The sequence below is a fragment of the Sinohyriopsis cumingii genome, chromosome 3 (genome assembly GCF_028554795.1).
Source record: "Sinohyriopsis cumingii isolate HCF-2022 chromosome 3, ASM2855479v2, whole genome shotgun sequence".
NCBI lineage: Eukaryota > Metazoa > Mollusca > Bivalvia > Unionida > Unionidae > Sinohyriopsis > Sinohyriopsis cumingii.
This window is the reverse complement of record NC_142963.1, coordinates 37,243,368-37,253,251: the sequence shown is the minus strand read 5'-3', so window position 1 is coordinate 37,253,251 and position 9,884 is coordinate 37,243,368. Positions and strand designations below refer to the sequence as shown.

The 9,884-nt window shown below is 39.8% G+C and overlaps 1 protein-coding gene across 6 annotated transcripts in view; it reads left to right on the top strand.

Moving 5' to 3' along the window:
- Nucleotides 1-6,580: 6,580 nt before the first annotated feature.
- Nucleotides 6,581-9,884, top strand: part of LOC149802702 (uncharacterized) — a 90,657-nt gene continuing 87,353 nt past the window's right edge. For 3 of the 6 annotated variants that reach the window (XM_089952094.1, XM_089952093.1, XM_089952088.1), the window contains exon 1: nucleotides 6,581-7,252. The gene's annotated coding sequence lies outside the window, so the exon portion shown is untranslated. The remainder of the gene's footprint in view (nucleotides 7,253-9,884) is intronic. The other 3 variants (XM_089952095.1, XM_089952089.1, XM_089952090.1) reach the window with 2 other exon arrangements.

The window sequence follows — 9,884 nt, the reverse complement described above, 5'->3', positions numbered from 1 at the left end:
GTTCTTAAATAAGTCAGCCCTTGTAAATAGAATACTGAATAGTGATCATTCTTTTTTTCAAGACTGTTTGACACACTATATAAATATGGATGACATTAGTCTGGGTGTAAAAATATGACATTTCAAGCAAAAATTTAATATTTATTCACATTTTATGTGTGTTGGAAAGAACTTATTTCACAGAATAAAACATGACTTGAGACAACATTTTTAATGCATGTGTTAGTGATGCAATGATGTTAAACTTGTATGTGCTCCAGTTGTTTTGTGTTGACCTCCATTCGACCTGTTTGTTGGCATGGGCTGGCACATGTTAATAAGCCATCACATTACAAACATTCTACTGAATAGTTGTCCCATCTGATCACCCAGGTAGGTGTGTTTAGGCAAATGAACCATGACTGAATAGTTGTCCCATCTGATCACCCAGGTAGGTGTGTTTAGACAAATAAACCATCACTTTACCTGGGATAAATGAAACTGGGTCCTTAGTATACTACCAAAATGTCCCTTAATTCATCTAATCCTACATATGATGTTCTCTTTATGATCAAATACTGAACCTTGTACATACAGAAACCAAATTTAGTTACACCTTGTGGCCATGTATAGCCTATCATGTGCTGAAAAATAGCATTAAACTAGACAAAACCGGATATCAATTTCTGAATGGAAGATTCCATATAGTGACTTCAGATAAAACAATCAAAATTGTCAACAAACTTGGACAAATATGTGGAATGAAAACTCAACAAACAAGCTTTGCAACATCCAACCCACCATTGGAGAAGGCATGCCTTGTATGAACAAATCAAAGAGATGAGGGAATATTGTGCTAGTCACCAACTGGACTTAAATACCTCTGACTTGTACATAGCTCGTGGTACCAGCTGCTCATAGGGTGAACCTAGACCAGAGTGCATACCCAGAAAGTGGAACACATTCTCTTCAATGGTTTTTTCTTCTATCCTGTGAGACGAGTGTTTTTGTATTTGTATTAACTAAGTTCACATGTAAAAGAAAAATGTTTCATCACCCTTGAAGATATAAAACAGTCTTTTGGTTTTTAAGTCTAAAGGTCAAGTCAGTGTGACCTGAAAATGGTGAATTTTTGTGAGAGAACCATAACTCTCCTAGACACGAGTTCACCAAACCTCATAAGTTCAAGGTACAGAGAAGCATGTAAAATTTACGGTCTAACCATCAGAAGTCAAGATCACCAAATTAAAAAAGGACAGTTTGTATATGGTTAGCAAAGTTTCTCTCCAAAGATCATTAACTTCGCAGTTGGTTTTCACTTGATGATATGCAAGAACCTAGTCATTATGTTTAAAAAAAACCCACTTGACAGATCATTTGTAAGTAATCACTGTCACAAGTTTTGAAAGATAATATATTGTGCCATTTTTTCTTTCTTCAACAAAATCTATTTGGATGATAGAAATCACAACTAAAAGTAATTGAACTTGTTTTCAAGTATAATTAGATTCAAACCATTCTAATCCATTAAAAAACTTTTGTTTCCTGTAAACACAAACTTCATTTGATATTTAAATTTGTTTCTCAGATTGAAGCAAAATACCGTCCAGTTGGAGCCACAGTGGCTCTGGTTAGCATGCCGGACTCGTGACTAAAAGGGTGCATGTTCAAACCTTACCATCAGACCAGGCTGGGTTAGCTACCATGATGTGTCTTTGGGTAATGCATTTGATTCTAATTGCCTTGGCATTAAGTAACAGCTACTTGTAATAGTGTTTTTTGCTGACAGATTCAGCATTGAGAACATTCTGAGGTTTGTACTGCAAGTGCTCTTGACAGAACATGAGCCACAATGTATAAATACTGCTGCATTTTTAATTACAATTGTCAGAGTCAGTTTTTTGCAGACACCACAAAAGTAGTAGTATAGACTCGGTGTTTTTCGGACCAAGCCCTGACAGAAAAATAGTTGATGCTAACAATTCAGAGTGAAGTTGTATCATCATCATATGGAGGATGAACAGGTTGTTTATGAAAGTGCTGTAATTCTGCTGTGAGCCTGCAGCTAATGTTTTTGTCATTTTTTAAACTAGAGCTGATCCTTGCTATTGTGCTGGATGAGAGCAGTTTGTTGCTTCTGCATCAGTTGTCACAGCAGCGGATACTTTGTGGGCCCCTGACCAAATTTCATGTTCATCTGGTGGTATTTTTCAACTTAGTCCAAGACTAAGACTAGATGTGTGGTTTGAGATTCTATTTACTCTGGCCTGTAAAAGTACGTAAATCTCGTCATGATTATTAGGTTTTACATGTATGAACAACTGCAATTCCATGATGAGGCAATATCAAGCAGGTCATCTATGAGCAGTGATCAGAGGACGACAACGTATAGGCGACCTTTATCTTGGTTAAGTCCGAGGGCTTTACATGGGGTTTTGCTGAGGAGTAACGATTCTGACATGACGTATGTTTGTGCCATCTTTGGAGCGTGGTCACACACTAATACCATGATTTTTAGAATAGTCACTGCGTTTGACGCGCACAAACAATTCTAGCAAACACCGTTAAGAAAATCATCGATTAACCCCGAAGGATCGGACACTACGAGGATATACTCCGCTATGTCCAGTCTGTGGTAGACATTTTGTGTTTTGAATAAACGTTTACATGGTTCTGAGTGACATGTATCCCCGCGCCTGCAGCATCAAAAACTACAACCAGATAGTCGTTGCAACCAAAAACAGAGGCTTGGGTCTAAGTGACGTCAACTCAGTAACTGTCCCGCTGCCGGCACAGACTGGAGGAAAGGGTCTGCTACATGCGATGGGCACGCCGCGCGTCGCTAGATCAGTGGTACCTACCAAGAAAAGGTGAGATCCACAACGACGAACGCACAGCGCTAATTACTGCTGACGTCGCCTTGTGTCCAGCGGAGTTCTGTCGGTTGAGGTGAATTACAAAGGTGCACACAGCAGCTCACCGCCAGCGATGATGACGGCCTCTATAGCCAGCTGACTGGTTGCCGAGTAAGCGAAGGACTCAGTAAATGATAATTTCCATGATACTGGATACTGCCGAAAATGTCACTACAAGGCTCTGGTGACGGATTTCTGATACTTGTTTACCCATTTCTTGACGCCGTACTTGTCAGTCGTATAGAGGGGCTGCGATGATGTCCAACCAGCACTGCCGCCCCGGGTAAGAGCCAGCAAAAGGGACAATAGTCAAGGGTGCTAATAATCATTTCCAATGCCGTCAGGCTGCTCACAGTTGTAATCACCTGTTCTCGAAAAAGAGTCCCAAGGTGCTTCACCAGGGTTGTCCTCGTTGAGTATGCGGTTGATGGTCTTACGAACTTATTACTTGTGACATGAGAACTTCTCAATTAGCAGCGACGGCCTCCATGCACATATAGGGCCATATTTTTGGTTGGAGTTGATCGTGACTCTTCGGTGATTCTTTCCCCTTTCATTCCTTGCTGTGCAGAGTTTATCTCCGTGTCGAGCCCCAAAGGATTACCCAGGTTCACTAGCTCGCCCCGTTGGCCCAAGTGCATTTTGTCTAACCCTAGCAAGTCCAGGATGGGAAATGGTGGTTGTTGGGTGAAGATGCAGAGAAGCTTATCTAACTCTCCATCTGTAAATCGTGTTGTGAACTGCCAGACGACGGTTTCAGCCTCATCCACAACCTTGGCGAATCCTTTTTGCTTAATGTCTTCCAACTAAAGGTTGGTTGGTAGATTTCTACTAGCTGTCTGAAGCGCGGTTAATGGGTCTAATAGGAAAGTTTCTCGTTTAAGAATGGGGCGCATTATCTGGTTAGAGTGGTACCTTTTACTAGTTCAGGTGCTGAAATTCCCCGGGACTGTTTTTCGGGGTGAGGGAATATCACTCCCACCCCATTTGACCCAGAGCGAGCGTTTTTTGCGACCTTGATTTATTTGTCGGCTTTTAGCCTGTAGTTTTTTTCCATCTCTGTAGAAGCGCTTAACAAAGTTCTCGGCCGTGGCCTTGTAATCCACATCATCTAATTTAAGGCCAGCCAGAATTTCAGTGCCCTGCGATAGCATTTGTACCAAATATAAAAACTTTGCACAACCCGAAGATACAGAAGGTCAGTGTTACTTTTGAGGGAATTCTAACCAGCTGTACAGGCATTGACCCCGAGTCTACCAATAGTGGGACGAGGTCAGAACGTCTGCTATTGAGAGGGTAACTGCTGTCTTCCCGTCCCGACTGTCGCCTCAACGTGGTGCTTAGAGACCCTAAAAGAGCGAGGAGGCGCAAAAATGACAGAACGAGGAGCAACTTGCCTAACTCTGCAAATTTGAAGACCATTTTGATCAGGGACTACCCGAGGAAGTTCATACGATCATTTCAGTCACAGTATAAGCTGGACTTCATATGTTTTTACTGTTTTCAAGGACGCGGTAACCAGAAGCTTGACGACGGTGGGTGGCATTAAAGGACACCCAGAGAGCAAGACAAACAACACTGCCTCCCCAGCAAGTACTTGAATAGTGGACCGGACCCATTATATATACAGTAGTAGAGCTCGATTGAACAATACGATATCTGGAGATGGAAAGAAAATAGTTAATATAGCCTACCACGGTGTTGTAGTTAGTTTTCTGGCTATATTAGCTATGCACACCGGATCAAGAAGGTCTTTAATGGTAAATCTGAAGCATGACATCTCTTTCTAAAATGCATGCATGTCTGTTTTGGACGTGGGTCTTCTACGTTCCCAGTCAAAAGCGATGTGACCGCTAGGTTTCTGTCATGCTCCTAGGACTGAGCGCGACTTTTCATGCCACTTATAAGATCGTGAAGTAAAACGGAGCCACTCCTGTCACTATGTCTACTAATTTGTGCTAGTAAATTCTGGGTCTGGTATAGTCTCAAAAACTGCAGGCAGATGAGCTCCATCTCGCTATGCTTGAGATGGGCTACTGTGCTTGAATGGAATAGGTGCTAGGTCAGCTTGTAAACACAATGATTGGCACGGCTCAGAAAAACCTGAATATTTCGGGGTGATAACATACTTTTAATTTTATCTGCAGTTAAGATACAGAGGTTTTTGTTTCAATTATCTTTAAATCTGCCATATCAGAAAACCCCATTTTCATTTGACCGCTCTGTTGGCGTAAGTGGTTAGAGCGTCCTCCTCGGATGCGGAAGGTCGCGGGTTCGAACCCCAGCCGAATCATTTCAAAGATTTATAAAAACGGTACTGGCAGCTGCCTCACATGGCGCTCAGCATTAAGATGTTAGTGTTAGGACTGGTCGGCCTGGTGTCAGGATAATGTGACTGTCTGCGGCATGATGCATTTGCTAGACATCACTATACTATAGAGTGCCACACTGCAGATATCTTAGCGATATGACTGAACAATTTCAATAAATAATTGCAAGTTCACATCAATGAACATACATTGTATGCAATCGAGACTAACCTTGTGATTTATTAGAGTCTCGCACCCCCTATGAAGGCGAGTCTTTATCCCTTTCGTTTTCCACACTTTCGGATATGCGTCCGTAAGTAATTTAACGAGGAATCTTATATTACCCGGAGATAATAAAATAAAATAGAGACAAACAGCCATACATATAATCATATTGTTGTAAAGGATATACAATATATCAATTTAAATTATACAATTTTATATAGTGCATTGGCATTAAGTTCATTAGGATACCCGGAGATAAATTCTGGCTCGCCTCAGAAACTTTATTAATTTCACGAGGGCAATTTCGTATTAGCCTGAATTCCATCTTGGAAAAAAACTCGTTTAGGTTAGCCATGCATGATTACTTCTTTAACCGACAAATATTTTATGGCTTCCATCGAAGTTAGTCTAGTCCGCTTTTATTAATAACTATTCTGGAACATATAATTTTATCAAACCTGTTTCAAATGACCCAAGCCTTCCTAATATTTTTCTGGTTTGTCTCAACTCATGACATTTACCGCTATTGACCTCGCGTTAACATTGCATTCTGTCTGTTTCTAACTGTTAACTGAGCGAGTCCTAATTAAAATCCACTCATGCTTCCAAACAGGAGAGGTTAATTATTACAAGTTGCCAAGCTATAGCGAGACTAGCCAATACACCAATCTTAATGGTTGCGTGACCACGGCAGAATGTACTATGAAATAATTCTACAAAATTTTTGTACCATTACAGAAGGGAGTAAAAGCAGCAGTGTACGAATCATTTTCACGATATTTTTCTTAAAATTCATTCCAACACCTTGCAATATTTTTAAATACCAAAAACAGATTGAAATAAATTAAAACCATTATTTGAATACGAAAGAATTGATTTTTTTAACAGTGTAAATTGAAGTTATTAAAAAATTCTGCAACTCTGCAGTATCCGTCAGCACATATATGGAAAACAATACATATTATAATACATATACACATGTAGTTATCCTGTTGACATCTTTACTCCATGCGTTATTAATTCAATCATGTTCGTGCCTTGGGAGGCACATAAGGCTTCCACGAGAGAGCGCCACTGCTGCTGTTATATGGCCAATCTATTGATGGTATCCCATGTCATGCCACACGCCTCCAACTACTTCTCAACTGCCCTTCGCCATGTCTCCATAGACCGTCACCGTTTTCGCATTTCGTCTGTGACCAGCGCAAGGATAGTTACTCAATGACTTCAATCTTTGATCCAGAATCCTGGCAGACTTCGATGTTCCGGACTGTTATTGGAAGGGCTATAGGGTGGGGTTGGATTGTAGGGTTTGCACACTTCATCTTCCACTTTTATGTTTAACCCCCCCCCCCCGTATGTATACAACTATTGTATGTTTTAACGATCAACATTAGACACAGCGAAATGTTTTGGTTGGCTTCTCTTCACTTACGTATTAACCGTGAATTGCATTCTTTCATAGGAAGAACTAAAGTTCAGTTATAGTTTTAGAATTATGTCACAGAATACAATTGTCGACTAGCTATTGATATTGGATTAACTTCCTCTATTTCTTCCTAACTGAAGGATTATAGCACAGTTCTCAAAAGTGACATATACTCTTCAATGTACATGTGTAAAGTGTATATTAAGCCGAACTGATCGCAGTGAGGGGATGAGTACACATCAAAATCCGGATAAAGAGACGTAGAAATATAATTTAGAAACCTTCATTTATTTTCAACAGGCTTTCCTCAAGGAATATTGGATTATTGTTTCTTTCCTTGGCTACAGTCACTGACGACAGGATCAATATTTCAATACAGAAGGAAGATAACGTACGTAAGTTTATTTATACAATGTACAGTGGAGATTGCCTTAAGAGACCACCGATGGCACTTCAAGAGTGTTTTCTGATGACAGATGGTCCTTGTGTATAGGCTTTTGAGCATACAAAGTTCCAATATAGAATATAATGATGTGGCCTCTTAAGACACGAGTAAGTACATACTAAATAAAAGAAAAAGTTAAACCTGTGCGAAAGATCACATTATTTAAGAGAATACCTATCAGTTGATAACTAATGCGATGACGAGGCAATATTAATATTCAAAATAGTTTTGATCGCACAACACAAACTTCACAAGTTCCAGTATTTTAGGCAAAATGGGTTTGCGAAGTACAAGGAAGATTTACTTATGTCCAAAAATGAAGAGCTTTACAACGTGCAAAACTTTGCACCTCCGAAAATAACGATTTTGACAACTTAAGTGCTCCAATAAGCATTGACAGTTTTACACTTTGCAAATACACATATTAACACACTTTTAAAAAAAGAATTGTGCTTAGTTCAAAATTACTACCCAGAGATTATTTGAGTGACTTCAGTAAGTCATGAAAATTAACAAAGTAATGGAGCCGCGAGTTTGGAACTCATTTGTTGCGCTTAATACACAGATGTGACCTTATATTTGGTCGGCGTAGGGATAATATTAAAAATTAGAAAATAAATCACCAGATACAAGAGAACTGCTTGTCTAACAATTATGACGCAGATTACACACAACAAACAAAGTAAAACGAATTATTGAATAATACTAACTAATGTTCTTTCGTGCTCCTATTATTTACCCACTATGTGCACCTTTACTCCAGTATGTGCCTGAAATCACGTGGCCACCTCCTCGTTTACTTAAATTCTCCCAATAGGTACATGTGGTTGCTACGCCACACAATTTGCTATTACCCCCCCCCCACCATATGTATTAGTGATAATGAGGCCACTTCTTTGCTAATGAGACACAAAATACCATCGTGCTACTGAGATTTTGCTACCGTAATGGAGTTGATACTATGCCACAACTGTAGTACTTCCAAATTGCGAGTTGAGATTGATAGTATAAACACTCGATACCAACGATACTGAGTCTGTTCATTTAGAAAAAATGTTGCTTGAGGAGATCAAAAGCGCATTTTTATATCCTCGCAGTGTTTTTCTATTACACATGTATGCGCATACGTGGTAGAACATAACATTTAGATGTTTTTGCTAGCATACGAAACGAAACTTTCACAAAAGATTAGACATGCAAATGAAGGACACATTAAAAACAGGACAAAAAAAAAATGATAGCGAAAAGCACAGAGAAACACAAAGTTTATAATCAACCAAAAACAAGCAAGTCAGCCGTTTATTGAAAACAAACCTATCACAGTATATTATTTTGATTAACTTAAGCCAATACTGACCGATATATTCGAATTCCGGTTGTTTCCGTTTACTTTTTGTGTATGTCTTTGTCGCCTTCTATATATGCCTGTATATATCTTACCCTATGTACAGAAGATTACTGGGGGCACACAGCTATATATGTGTGGAAGATCAGGAAAAATCAACAAGACTTTGAAATCAATACACATCAGGGGCTTCTCACGTATAGATGAAACGAACTTTGTCAGCATTTGTAAGACAACAAACATTTATAGTTAATAAAAGTAAATGAAATGCAGTGAGATACTGAAACTCAAACAGGCAAAACATCAATAGCTGAGAAAATTAATTCATCTGCAGAGAGGTACTGAAATACAAAAAGCGAAAACTAATCTTTATATAGGCTATAAATTACAGTAATAGTAACTGACTGAATTAACTCATTGGTATGATGTTTGGATTTCTACAATAAAGGCTGATAGATAGAGACTCGACCATAGGTTGTCCATAGGTTCATGAAGAACGACGAGGAAATAACAGTCAAAAGAAGCATTAGATATGTAGATGGCTTTGGTTTTATTACAACAGCTGGCAAAGTATTTACATGAAACAAATTTACAGAAACAGAATCCTTGCCTTGACGTCTGCGTCTGTGCCACCCTGCTGGTTGATAAAGCTGCCCAGGTACGCGAAGGACTCCACCTCTTCCAGAAAAATTCCCTGCAGTGTGACTGGGTTGTTACTGACAAAAATGATCTTGAGGATCTTGGTCTTGTCTTGGTGGATGTTGAAACCAACCTGTGCTAATGTGCTAATGTGGCTGCCAGTATGTCGGTCTTGTCCTGCATTTGCTGCTGACTATGGGACAAGAGCGCTAGGTCATTGGCAAAGTCCAGGTCCTCAAGCTGACTCCACAATATCCATTGGATCCCATTTCTCCACCTATTGGTGGACGTCTTCAAAATCCAGTCGATGACGATAAGGAAGAGAAACGTCAAACACCCTTGCCTCACGCCAGTCCACACTAGGAAGCTGTCTGTGCGCTGTTCTGCATAATGACTCTGCAGGACATTTCGTTATAAATGTTCTTGATCAGGTTCACCAGCTTGGTTGGGATGCCATAGTGGCGAAGAAGTTTCCAGAATGTCTCTCGGTCCACGCTGTAGAATGCCTTCTCATAATGGACAAAGTTGATGTAGAGCGAAGAATTCCACTCCAAAGATTGCTCGACTATGATGCGAAGAGTAGCTATTTAGTCCGTAC